Consider the following 12,109-nt stretch of genomic DNA (forward strand, 5'->3'; position numbering starts at 1 on the left):
CCTAAGGTTGCTGTTGAGGATTAGAGATAATATGGGTGGAGCACCTGGCAGAGTCCTTGATGCATGGTTACCACTCAATATATGGTAGCAGTTATTGTGGCCACTTTATATATATAATTATCTATTTACTGTAAGTCTTCTTGAAGGTAGGCACTGTGTTTTATGCATCTTTATATTCTTAGCACCTAGCAGGGTCTTGACTGAGGCAGGATATATTTATTGACTGAATAAGTAGAAAATTAAATACAATCATGTATCTAAAGAGTCTAGTCCAGTGGCCACAGCATGGTTGGTACTCCTTAAATGTGCCTTCTCTCCACGGTCTAGGCTTGGACATGTAATTCTCAAACTTTAGTGTGCTCGAGAATCTCCTGCAGGGCTTGGCTTGTTAAAACAGACTGATAGCTCCATACCAGGTTTCTGATTCAGTAGGTCTGAGTGGGACCTGGGCAATAGTATTGAGTGTTACTTTAAAGCCCTCCTCTAGGAAGGTTCTTAACATGAGGTGTAAATCATGGGCCTTACCACTAGGCTTACGTGTCCTAACTCAGGGTACCATTGTCATCTGCCTGTTGTCCACTGGTAGCACTGTATGAACCATTTCCAATAGTAAAAAACCAACATCAGTAAGTCTGGTCTTATATTTCTAAATTGATTATGTAGATCTCACACACCTTTCAAATAAGTCAGTCGAAGTTTTTCACAGGTACAGTGTTATTTCCTCTAGGCCAGTGAGTGCTTGCAAGTCTCTTGGACAGCCTTTTTGTTTTATTGTGTGTATGTATGTGTATGTGTGCACGTGAGTGCCCCAGATGTAGTCAACTTGTCTTGAGTTGTTTCTTATAATCCAACTGTAATCAAGGGATTAACTCACTGGAGTCATAAGGGTAGGGAGGGGAGAGTTTCTGCTTTTCATTTTTAGAAATGATTTTTAGAAATCAACCACCTCTTCTCAGTTACAAAATCCTTCCAAGACCCTAAATCAGTAGTCATGGGCTCATTAGAAGCAAGTTGCAACTACAAGCATGTTTGTCTGTTTCCCTCCCTCTTGGTGCCTGTGTCTGATGTTCGTTTCTTCCTTGTGAACTTTAATACGTGTTTAATACGAATCTTAATGATTTGATTACAATGGCATAATTACATAATTGGAATGTATTGTGCACGCTGGTGGGAAGGAGTCTGGAAGGTGCTCAGTGACTGATGTTACATAAACAGAATAATAATGACGGTGAGAGTGAGACTAAGGAGAAAATGACTGGAAAACTTGGAAGGGATGGACATTTGCCGAATTGAGAGGGTAGCATTTCTTTTGCTTGAATGGTTGGTGTTTATTTTACCTCTGTTTATTTTACCTCTGAGACTGAGGCTTCTGTGAATCAGTGCAATTAGAAAGAAGTGGGTTCTGATGGTGGGCTTTTTGGAGGCCACTTTGGAGTTGGGTTATGGGCCCAAGGCCTACCTGTCTGGGCATAAAGCAAGCCAGACTCATAAGCAAGCTCTAACACACTGCTTCTTAAGATGACTCAGGCAGAAGCAAGCTCAAGTCTCTTTCTTACACTGTCCTAGCTTTGGAATGCTTTATGTGACACATTTGTATATCATCAGAACATTGAAAGCGCCATTAATGTGGAATGGAACCATCTTCCCTCCCTAGTGCAATTCTACCTTCTCTCGCTGGTAACATATTGCTGCTGAAGAGGAATGGCACTTAGCCAATCGTTTTGTGCTCCCAGTTAATGACCACCATTACTGTGTCATTTGGGCTAGAGAAACATGTCCACTGCCTAGAGCTCTTCCCATAATAATCGGTCTGTGCACTGGCATCCTTATTTGATGTTTACTGTGTGTTGCCATAATCACGATGATTATTTCCCCAACTTATTTTTACTATTAACACAAAACATATCTGCTCATTGATTCGATAAATACCTGTATTTATTAAATACCTATGTAAGTGCTAGCTGTGTGTGATGCAGAAAAATAGAAGACACAGCATTTATGGTTTAACAGTTGAAGCCTAGACAAGGCATTCATGGAAAGTTAAATATTGCAAACCCTTACATGGTGGGTAGGAGAAACGATTTGGAATATTTTCACTGAAGAATACTGAAATGAACTTGACCTGCCTTCAAGGGAATTTTGGAAGACAACCTGGCAATATCTAGTAAAGAAAAAAAAAATGGACACCTTCTGATCCAGCTTTTTCATTTCTTGGTTTGTACCCCAGATGGACATTCATGTGCACAGAAAGGGCATGTACAATTATGGTAACTGTAGATATTGCAATTTGTAACCTTATAATACTGTAAACAACCTAAACGTACAATAGGGGAGTATATACATAAGCTGAGGTTAAAGCTGTACAATGAAAATCATACAGAGGTTAAGAAGAATGAGGTAGATTATCAACAGAACTTTAAGGATACACCTTTAAGGGTCTCTTTTCATTTATTCATGAATTAGTGTTGATTTTTTTCAAATGCTTTTCTATATCTGTGCAGATGATCATATTGGTTTCTTTTATTCTGTTAGTGTGCTGATAATAAATATTTCACTCTTTTCTGTATTTTCCATTTATATTTTCTCTGTGCTTCTGTCTGAATATTTTCAATGGATCCATCTTTGAGATTATGGATTCTTTTTTTTTTTTTTTTTTTTGCCAAGGTGGAAGACTTAAACCAAGTCCCCACACAGCTTAATCCCTGACTGGACTGAACCCTTGGACTCAGCCCTTTATGCATCTCAACTGAAAGGAGCTTCCTCTGTGCAGAGATCCTGATATATGATCTCCCTTCCCCTCTAAGCCTGATGAACTTTCCCAATGCTCTGCTTATCTTCTTAGCCTCTTCAGTGCTCCTTTCTGCCTAATTTCCCTTCTTCAGGAATCAGCAAAGTCAGTAGTGGAAAAGTTGAGCCTGATATGTTGGCTTCACTCTGCATTTCTTTTTTCTCTGGGTTTCTGGAATCAGATGTCCTGGCCGTCTTGCTATTCCTGAACTCCAATTTTTATCACCCGTATTCATGACACCACATAAAAGAAAGGTCCGTTCAGGTTCTCTGGTACTTGTCACCTTCTTTCTGCTTGACTTGCAGTATCACTTAAGAAATGGCAAGTACCTTGAGGGGAAAAGTGGGATAGAATATTAGGACTCAACTCGACTTCCCCTTCATGTTGGGATCTTGGGGCCTTAACTTTAGGTCCTAGGGCATGATGGGTCTCTGGTGCCTTAAAACAGATTTTTATTTCCTATTTTCTTTTTCATTTGTTCTTGGCAAGAGGGTTTCCGTGCTACAACAGGAGCAGAGGTCTCTTTAAGTATCAGTCTAATGTGGGTTTAAGATAAAGCCTGAAATTCTGGGTGAGTCTCAGCTCAGCTACACACTCCTAATATAGGACCCAGCTATAGTCTGTGGTAGCCACACCTGTGTTGTTAGCCAGTCATGTTCCCTTCAAAGTAAGTGTTTCTAGGCCCTTTTTTGGGAGCAGGCCTTGGCTTAAGCCTCCGAAGGAACTGCTTCTCTGAGAAGAGAATGTGGCTCACGTGAACTTGTACCTGAGGTTTGTGCTAGAGTCCTAGGGTCTATTCTGAGTCCTCTCTCTGTTCAGCCTTCAGGGCATAAAAGGTACATCTTAGCAAAATGTCTACACATTGTACTGGGGGAATTCTCCCGTGTTTCAAGGTGTATCTCTCTAGGAGTAACAATCTAGAGTTTATTTATCAAGATTTTAAATTCATCAAGATTTCATTCTCTTCTGTTCTTAAAGGTCAGATTTTAGCTGACATAATTTCCTGATTTATAGTCCTATAATTTAGTCCTTGAACTGCAAGATCTTTTCTCTTAATTCAGAATCACCGTGTGGGACCCTCAGAGAATCACAACTAAGTAGAGGAGTGGGTGAATGTGAGCATGGCCAGAGGAGGGCCAGTACAGGTCATGGGCCTACAAACCAGTTGGCTGAGAAGGTGATGCTTGGTCTACCCAGTAACAGAAGAGTGAAATCCCTCCTAGTATGTGGTGGTAGGACTAAGGGTGGGGGATGAACGGGGTAGATCTGCACATTCTGTACAAGATGGGGACATTCAGAGATAAGGTGAGGTCACTTCACAGCGTAGGACCTCAGTTTTGAGTATGGTTTCCTTTAGAATTGGGAGAGCAACCCTGGGCCTGGATTGTCTGGGGTCGGAGCTGCTGCAGGGCTAAACCAACTTCCGTCCTTAGCTCCTGCACTCTATCATCATCTTAAAAACCATCTTTGGATAAACTATAGCCTGTTTTCTGAGAAGAGTTGCTTTTCTCCTAGCTGACATGCAGGATAGATGGGAGTCTGGATGTGAGGGATGATTGGAGAGCTCTAGTGTGGAGCATCACAATGTATTGAAGGCTCACAGACATGGAGGGTCTCCTCCAGAAAAACACTTTTCCCTGGAGTGGATGTGGTGATGATGAACCTGGAGTATCCCTAGTTGTGCTTGAAGGGGTCTACATTGAGAGAGGACTGACAAACATTGTCTCTAGGGAAGAGTTTCTATTTCCTATGTAAGCCTTACTTGTAATACTTATTTTGGAGCTCAACTACATACAACCAGTGCCCTGTCTTCTCTGTCAGCCAGAAGAACACTGTAATATGAATAAAATCTATGATTCTAGAAGCCAGACATGCTTTTCCTTTTGAAAATTTATTCCAGGACCCCAAAGACTATGACTGCTGAAAAGGGAGTGTTGGGATTAATAACAACTTAGGAAGGCAAGGCACGGACTTTCATTTAATGCTGCCTATGTGCCAGGTATGTATTAGGTACTTTGTGTGAGTTGCCTTGTTAAACAAGCCCAGGTCTTTGACTTGGATGCTTTGTGTCTGTACCATCTTGCTTCATGCTTGTCTTAAATATTGCCTTAAAAGAGCTCTGTGTTCTGCTCTTTTCAAAACTCTGTTTCAGATACATGTGTCTGCAAAATTGTAAGCTGGCTTCAGCTGTCTCCCTGTCCCCCACTGAGCCTGGCATGGACTGGGTACTCTGTAAGCCTTAAATGAGTGCTTGATGAATGAATAGATCTCCATGAAAATGGAGCTGACAGTGACAGAAAACTCCATCCCTCTGCCTCTCAGCTCCCTGGCCCTTCTGATCCCAATTAGGTTGTGTCTGCAAAGATAAGCATACCGGGGAGGATCTCAGCCAAGTTTTTCCCAGGCACATTCTACCTGTGTTAGTGTTTGGAGCCACCATGGAAAAGTTATCCTATTCATGTGAAAATTATACATGCTTAAATGAGAAAGAAAGTTAAATGACAAGATTTGGACCTTGTCATTTAACACCAATGTGGCTTCCATTGCCTAAAGAAGGATTCTCAAACTTGCTCATCAGATTCAAGGACAGAATGAGGCTTTTTAATAAAACAAACTTCTGGCTTAACCTGATTGATTGGGTCTGGGAGGGGACAAAAGAATCTGTGTTTCCAAAAATGGTGGCTAAGAGATTCTAGATGATTCTGATGATCAATCTGATTTGGGCCATGGTGTAAGGTAAAGCTCCTCAGCACTGCAGGCAAAGACTCTGTAAGCTGGTTCTACTTGCCACCCCCTGTAGACTCATCTTCTGTATCCCTCTGCTCTTCTAGTACACACACACACACACACACACACACACACACACACACAAACACAGACACACGCACTCCCCCCCCCTCCCCTTACAGTTCTGCTGCTTCCCTTGTGTCTTTATACACACTATTCCTTTGCTTAGGATAAACTTCCTTTCCTCCAACCCAGCATCCCTTCCTCAAACCTAATGGTTCCTTTTGAGTGTCAGTTTGGCTAGGCTGTGGTACACCTAGTTATTTGATTAAATTAATCTAGGTTTTGTTGTGAAGGTGTTTTGAGGATATGGTTAACATCTACAATCAGTTGACTTTAAGTAAAGGAGATTATCTTTAATGATCTGAGTGGGCCTCTTCCAATCAGTTGAAAGTCTAATCAGTTGAAAGAGCAAAACAAGTTTCCTTGATGAAGAAGAAATGCTGCTTGTGGACTTGAGTTTGTAGATCAGGTTGCCATCAAATTTTAAAAATTAAGTTGCCAGGGCACCTGGGTGGCCCAGTCAGTTAAGCATCTGACTCTTGATTTTGGCTCAGGTCTGATCTCACAGTCGTGAGACTGAGCCCCACATTGGCTCCACACTGAGTGTGAAGTCTGCTTGGGATTCTCTCTCTCCCTCCCTCTGCCCCTCTCCCTGGCTTGAGCACACTGTCTCTATTAAAAAAAAAAAAAAAAAAAATTGAAAATATTAAGTTGCCAATTTTATGAAATATTTTGGAGTTAAAAAGTTAAATATATATAAATATATTTATGAAAATTGTTTATGAAATTTGCTCTAAAATTTTGACTAATCCTGTACTTAGAAGTTTACTCTTATTTTGCCCTGTTTCTATCTTCATAATTTATTGGAAAAAGCTTGCTATATTTATTTATTTTGCTCTATATGTTTTATAGTAGTATTTGGCTGAAAGTAGTACAATTCTGATCTGACCATATTAATTCATATTCTGTGCCCCCAGGTGGGAGGGTCTCCAGTGGAACTCTACCAGCCTACAGACCAACATGGTACCCAGCCCAGTCATTAATCCCCAAAGACCACGTGTGAGGTCCATATCCCAAAGTGACTTGGAACCTAAAGACTCACAGGAAACAATGGACACTCCGATGTCTGTATACCCAACTTTGCCTGTAGGCTTGGAAGCCAGTCGCACACATGAGCTCAGTGCCCAGGAAGTGGGACTTGCATGCAGGCAGTCCGTTCTCTCTCCCCACTCGGGGTTCAACAGTGCCCTGAGGTGCTCCCTGCATCAGTCCCTCAGCATGGCTTTGTTCTAGCCACTAAGACCTGTGCACTGGGCATTTGTAAGTTTGCCACACCAACTTCAGGTTTGGGGCATCATCCCAATTGTGCCCCACATTTAGGAGGTGGCTAAAAGCCACCAAAAGGTGGCTGGCACACAGACCAGGTTTGACTCCCAGCAGTGTTGGGTAGTTTCCTCAGTCTTGCTGAGTCTTAGTTTCCACATCTGTGAAAACAGAGCTAACGTTCAGTTGTCTGAATATTAGGTTTAAATTAGATTTGTGCTGTGGTAGATCATGGGCAGCAGCCACTGAGCAGCAGAGAGAAGCACAAAGGGTGGGTGTCTCACTCAGCCTGCAGAAGGGTATCAGGTCTTCCTGGAGGAAATGACACGTAAACAGAGTCTTAATATAACCGGTCTAAGCCTAAATGGGTGTGTGGAAAGGGAGGGTAGGTGTGTGGTCAGAAAGGGGATGGTGCACCCTGAAACAGGGAAGGACTTGGAGGTAAGAAACACAAGGATGCTTACACAAGAAAGCTATGCCTCGGTTTGTGGGGTGGTTGGCAGAAGCGTGAGGCAAAGAATAACGAGGGTGGGATTGGAGAAGTACTCAGAGCCCTGAAAGACAAGGGGAGAGGGCCTGGCAACACTCATAAATTAAGTTTTTAGTTATGATGGAGGTGAATTATTATTTAGACTCTTCGAATATCAGTGTTAGAGGGACCTGAGCAATGACTTTATCTTACAACTAGAACAAGTGAAGCCCCCAGAGGTCCCCTTGTGAAGGTGATGCTGTTATTAGTGGCAGATCACAAACCACGGCTTCTTGACTCCTCACAGACTGGTCTTGCCTCGTCCATATTCTCCCTCCCTTCCCTACTCTCACACGGCCTCTACCACTCGGGATGTTCCCAGTGTCTGGTGTGTCTGTGTAGTCTGTTGACAGCTTTGACAGCTCATATTTCATATTCTTTTCTTGTTCTCTTCTTTTGTTTCATCAAAGTAATACTTGGTTTTAAGAGTCAAATAGTGTCATGATGTTTGTAATGAAACGGCAGTGGAAGTCCCCTAAGGGCGGTCTTTCTGAGACATAAACTGGCTCTTAGTCTAGTGATATGCCTTCCTTCCAGAAAGAGGGTGCTAGGAGGGAGCTGGAGAGTGACACCTCAGATCTGAGTGGAAGATGGCCTAAGGGGCCGGCCTCTGTGTTCAGACTTTCTGGGTTCAAATCTTGACCTGCCACTTTATAGTTATGTGACCTTGGGCAAGTTGCTATTGACCTGCACTCCTGGTGCTGTCTGCACAGTGCAGGTGCTGCAGGGAACACAAAGAGGGCCCGCAAGGAGCTTTCAGGCCCCTGGGACAGGGAACTAGGAGGCATATACAGAAAAGGTCCTTGACAGGTGGGAAGAATACTTGTACCACCCCCGGGAGTTTGATGAATCAGGGTCCCAGTGCTGGCACAACCACGTTCTAGCTGTGATACCCTGGAAAAGTCAGCCTGTCTGAACTCAAGTTTTACTTCTGAAAAATAAGGGAATAATAAATCCCTCTGTCATTGAATCGTCGTGAGGGTTAATAAGATACATGGATGAAAGGAGGAGGAGGAGGAGGAGGTAAAGGAATCCACCACAGCACTGTGAAATAAGAAAGGGATCTATCCCTGGACAGATTTTGTAAAATTCCTGGGCGATAGAAAGCAGATGGGATCAGCCTGCAGAAACATAAGGGCAGGAAAAAACCACAGCCCGCAGCATAGACAACAGAACTACTGTGAAAGTAATAGAAATTCCAGAAATATTTAAAGTTCAGAGTCAACAAATGGATCAGAAGGGGCTTTGGGGAAACCATCAGGGTAATTAATAAAACTTCGCATTTGGAACCGCTGAGCCAACCAGGCTCCTTTCCTTCCCCACATATCATGAGCAGAGAGCATGGGTGATGCTTAGATGTAGGGGGAAAGTTGCAGAAAGGGAGAGACAACCAGAGAGGCAGAACAGAGCTGGAAGTGACCCCAGATATGTAAGGGGTGGGGGGAGAAAAAAGAAAGTGCCTGATTCATGCATTTCCTGCCAGAATAAACTCTGAACACGGCTATCTTGAAGCAGGAGTCCTGACCCAGGAAACTCAGATGGGCAGGTGAGCCAGTTAAGGGCAGAAATGATTCCAGAGGACTTACATTCCTGGGATGGGAGGGCCCCACCTTCTCAGAAGGTGAGAGAGCTACTAGCTTGCAATGCCTGCCCCCTCCCTCCCTCCTCCACTCCCCCAAGTCACCCAAGGCAGCTGAAATCAGTATTTAACATGGTCAGGCAAACAGGAGTTTCAAATTTGAGTGCAAACAGTAGTTAAGAATGCCCAAACATTTAAGGAAAACAAGCATCATTAAAAAGAAGAACCAAAGTCAATAAAATAACTAATGTCTATGGGGAGGGAAAAATAACTTTAAAATAAGTGTAATTACAGATATAAGGGGCTGGTACACCATCGATTAAGAACTAGTGGTATGAAAAAGAATTCATCAGGATTCCATGATCACCACCTATTTTTGAAAATTTGATAGATGTGAAGAGCAGAATGGACACTGGTAAAGAATGAATTCATGAATTAGTGAAAAAAAAAAAAAAGAAAAAAGAAACCTGGAGGAGAGACCAAGGAGCATGGAATAAAAAGACAGTATGACCACTGAAAAAACCCACAAGTTTTGAGATTGAAAGGACTCACAGAGAAGCAAAATGAACCAAAAATTCACAACTTGATAAATACTGGTGAAATTGTAGGATCTCAAGAATAAAAGAAAGTATTAGAGGGGGAGCCTGGGTAGCTCAGTAGGTTAAGCATCCAACTTTGGCTCAGCTCACGATCTCACGATTCACGAGCTCGAACCCTACATCTAGCTCTGTGCTGGCAGCTCAGAGCCTGAGCCTGCTTCAGATTCTGTGTCTCCCTCTCTCTTTGCCCCTCCCCCACTTGTTCTTTCACACGAAAAAATAAACACTAAAAATTTTTTGAGAAAAAATACTAAAAGTTTCTGGAGAGAAATAGTTTCCCTATAAAGGAACAGGATTCAGGTGGGTGTTACATTTCTTTGCTATGTTGGAAGCTCAAAGTCAATGGTATCATCTAGATTTTAAGGGGAAATATTTTGAAATTACAGCTCTATGCTGTGCAGACAGCTGTGGCCACGTTGTCTCCTGGCCCACCTCTAATTTTCCCCTATCCCTGGGAGGCCACAGTGAACGTTTCTCTGTGAGCTCACTGACCTGCTAACAGCCTCCCCCTTAAGCTCAAGTCGTGAGTTTTTCTTCTTTTTGCCCCAGGATCTTCTCTGATAGCCACCCTGATGCTCTCCCTCAACAGTGAGGTAATGCTCTCGGAGGCAACCCCCCACCTCCCCATCAATCGGTGACAGGAGCTGGTAGAAAACCACCCAGCCCAGTGTTCTTCAGGGGGACCATTCTAGAAGGTAATTCTACACAGCTATCAAAAGGTCCTGGCAGAAGGGAGCGTCTGACTTCAGGACCTGCCTGAATAACACACCCTTATATAGACTTTCCTCCCTTCCCTGAGATGGCTCCACCCTCATTTCTGCTGGTGAGGATCACCTGGCAAATAAACTTACACTCAAATCCTTATCCCAGGGCTGGCTTCGGGAGGAACACAGGTGCAACTTAGCTACATTCAAGTGTAAGGGCGACGTGAAAACATGTTCACATGTGCAAGGCCTGTGAGTTTTTTCACGCATATTCAGGTAGATCATCTCCTCTCCCCTACACCTACAGGTTGAGTCAGCCCTGCCCTCCTCATACTGGCACCATTTTGGAGACGAAAAGGGGAAGGGAAGGAAATGATAACGTGGAACATGTACTCCCCAAATGTGGTCAGCAACCAGCAGAATAGATGGTGGAAAAACCTGTCAATTGGCGAATTTTGAGTTTCTCATCCCCCCACAACGATCCTGCTGCCCTGCCATGAGGAGAACTTTGCGGGAGGTCAGAGGGTACTTCTCCAAGAGAGTGTCGTCAGCTTTTCAGGCAAAGTAGCTCTTCCTTGTGCAGGACTGTCCCAGGCATTGTAAGGCATTTAGTAACCCAGTCCTACACGAAATGCTGGGAGTGCCTCCCAGTCTTTGTGACAACCAGAATGTTCCCCACCCCCATTTTCAAACTGCCTCTTGGGATTTAGGACCTATCTCCTGGGAAAAATAAATAATTTAAATAATCACTCAAATTATTAAGATAATACTAATTTAAATAACAATTCAAAAACAACAGCTGGAGTACCTGAGAACTGCACCCTCTCCTGAAAGAGGACTGGGAGTCAGAAGCTCCCACTGTGTTGTGTCTGGGTTGTGCACACAGTCACAGAAGAGGCTCGGGCCCTGACAGGGCAGGGGTGTGTCAGGATGATGCCAGATATGACCGTCTTTCCTTCACTCAAGGGACCAGGAGAAGGGGACTAGGGGTTTCTTGTCATGAAAGGGGTAGGCATCAGTGTCTCCAGCTAGTTCATTTCTTGTCTTCCAGATTGTAATAAACATTTATCCATGCTTTCATTGAACAGATTATTTTTTTTATCTTACTGTGTGCAATTATAGGTATTGTAAATTATTGTGATATGCTGTTTTCCTGGCAGTGTTGGCAATTGGGGTGTTCTGAGTAAGAAATTATTGTAGTTAACTGACATTTTAGCCTGGCAACGGGTCACAAATTTTTTGACCCTCTTCTCCTTGAAAGGTGGGTTCCATGTTCCCTCCCTCTTTAGTCTAGCTGCTTTGACCTATAGAGTACAGTCGTAGACATGCTCTGTGACTTCTGAGTCTAGCTCAGAAAAGGCCATGTAGCTTCTGCCGTGTTCACTGGAGTCCTGAGCCACCACCTAAAAGTCTTACTATTCTGGAGCACCCTGCAGGACTGGCCATGTGTATGTAGCCCCTCAGGGCAGTAGTCCTAGTGAAACCCAGCTTTCCATCCATCCACACCAAGGCATGTGAGGTAAACTGTCTTGGACCCTCCAGAACCTTCCCCAGCTGACACCACCCAGCGACCTATCACTGCCCTTATGCAACAGAAGGATCACCCAGCAAACGTTGCCCAGATCTCTAACCCTCAAAATCATTAGATATAATATTGCTTGTTTCAAGCCACTAAGTTTTGGGATAATTTGTCATGCAAATGCCAGAGATAATTGGAAAAACTGTGGAAATAGATTTTAGGTGTTTGCCTAGAAACTACTCTAAATCCCTATTTGGCCCTTCCTTGTCAGCAGTGGT

General features: G+C 43.4%; 1 long non-coding RNA gene across 1 annotated transcript; it reads right to left on the reverse strand.

The window, feature by feature from the left end:
- Positions 1-1,913: 1,913 nt before the first annotated feature.
- On the reverse strand, positions 1,914-10,997 carry LOC123380120. Its single transcript, XR_006585475.1, has 2 exons — positions 10,101-10,997; positions 1,914-3,117 (listed from the first exon to the last, which is right to left on the reverse strand). It is a non-coding gene; the product is annotated as an uncharacterized LOC123380120 (long non-coding RNA).
- Between the last annotated feature and the right edge of the window lie 1,112 nt (positions 10,998-12,109).

This window comes from Felis catus, chromosome C2, assembly GCF_018350175.1.
Source record: "Felis catus isolate Fca126 chromosome C2, F.catus_Fca126_mat1.0, whole genome shotgun sequence".
Lineage (NCBI taxonomy): Eukaryota > Metazoa > Chordata > Mammalia > Carnivora > Felidae > Felis > Felis catus.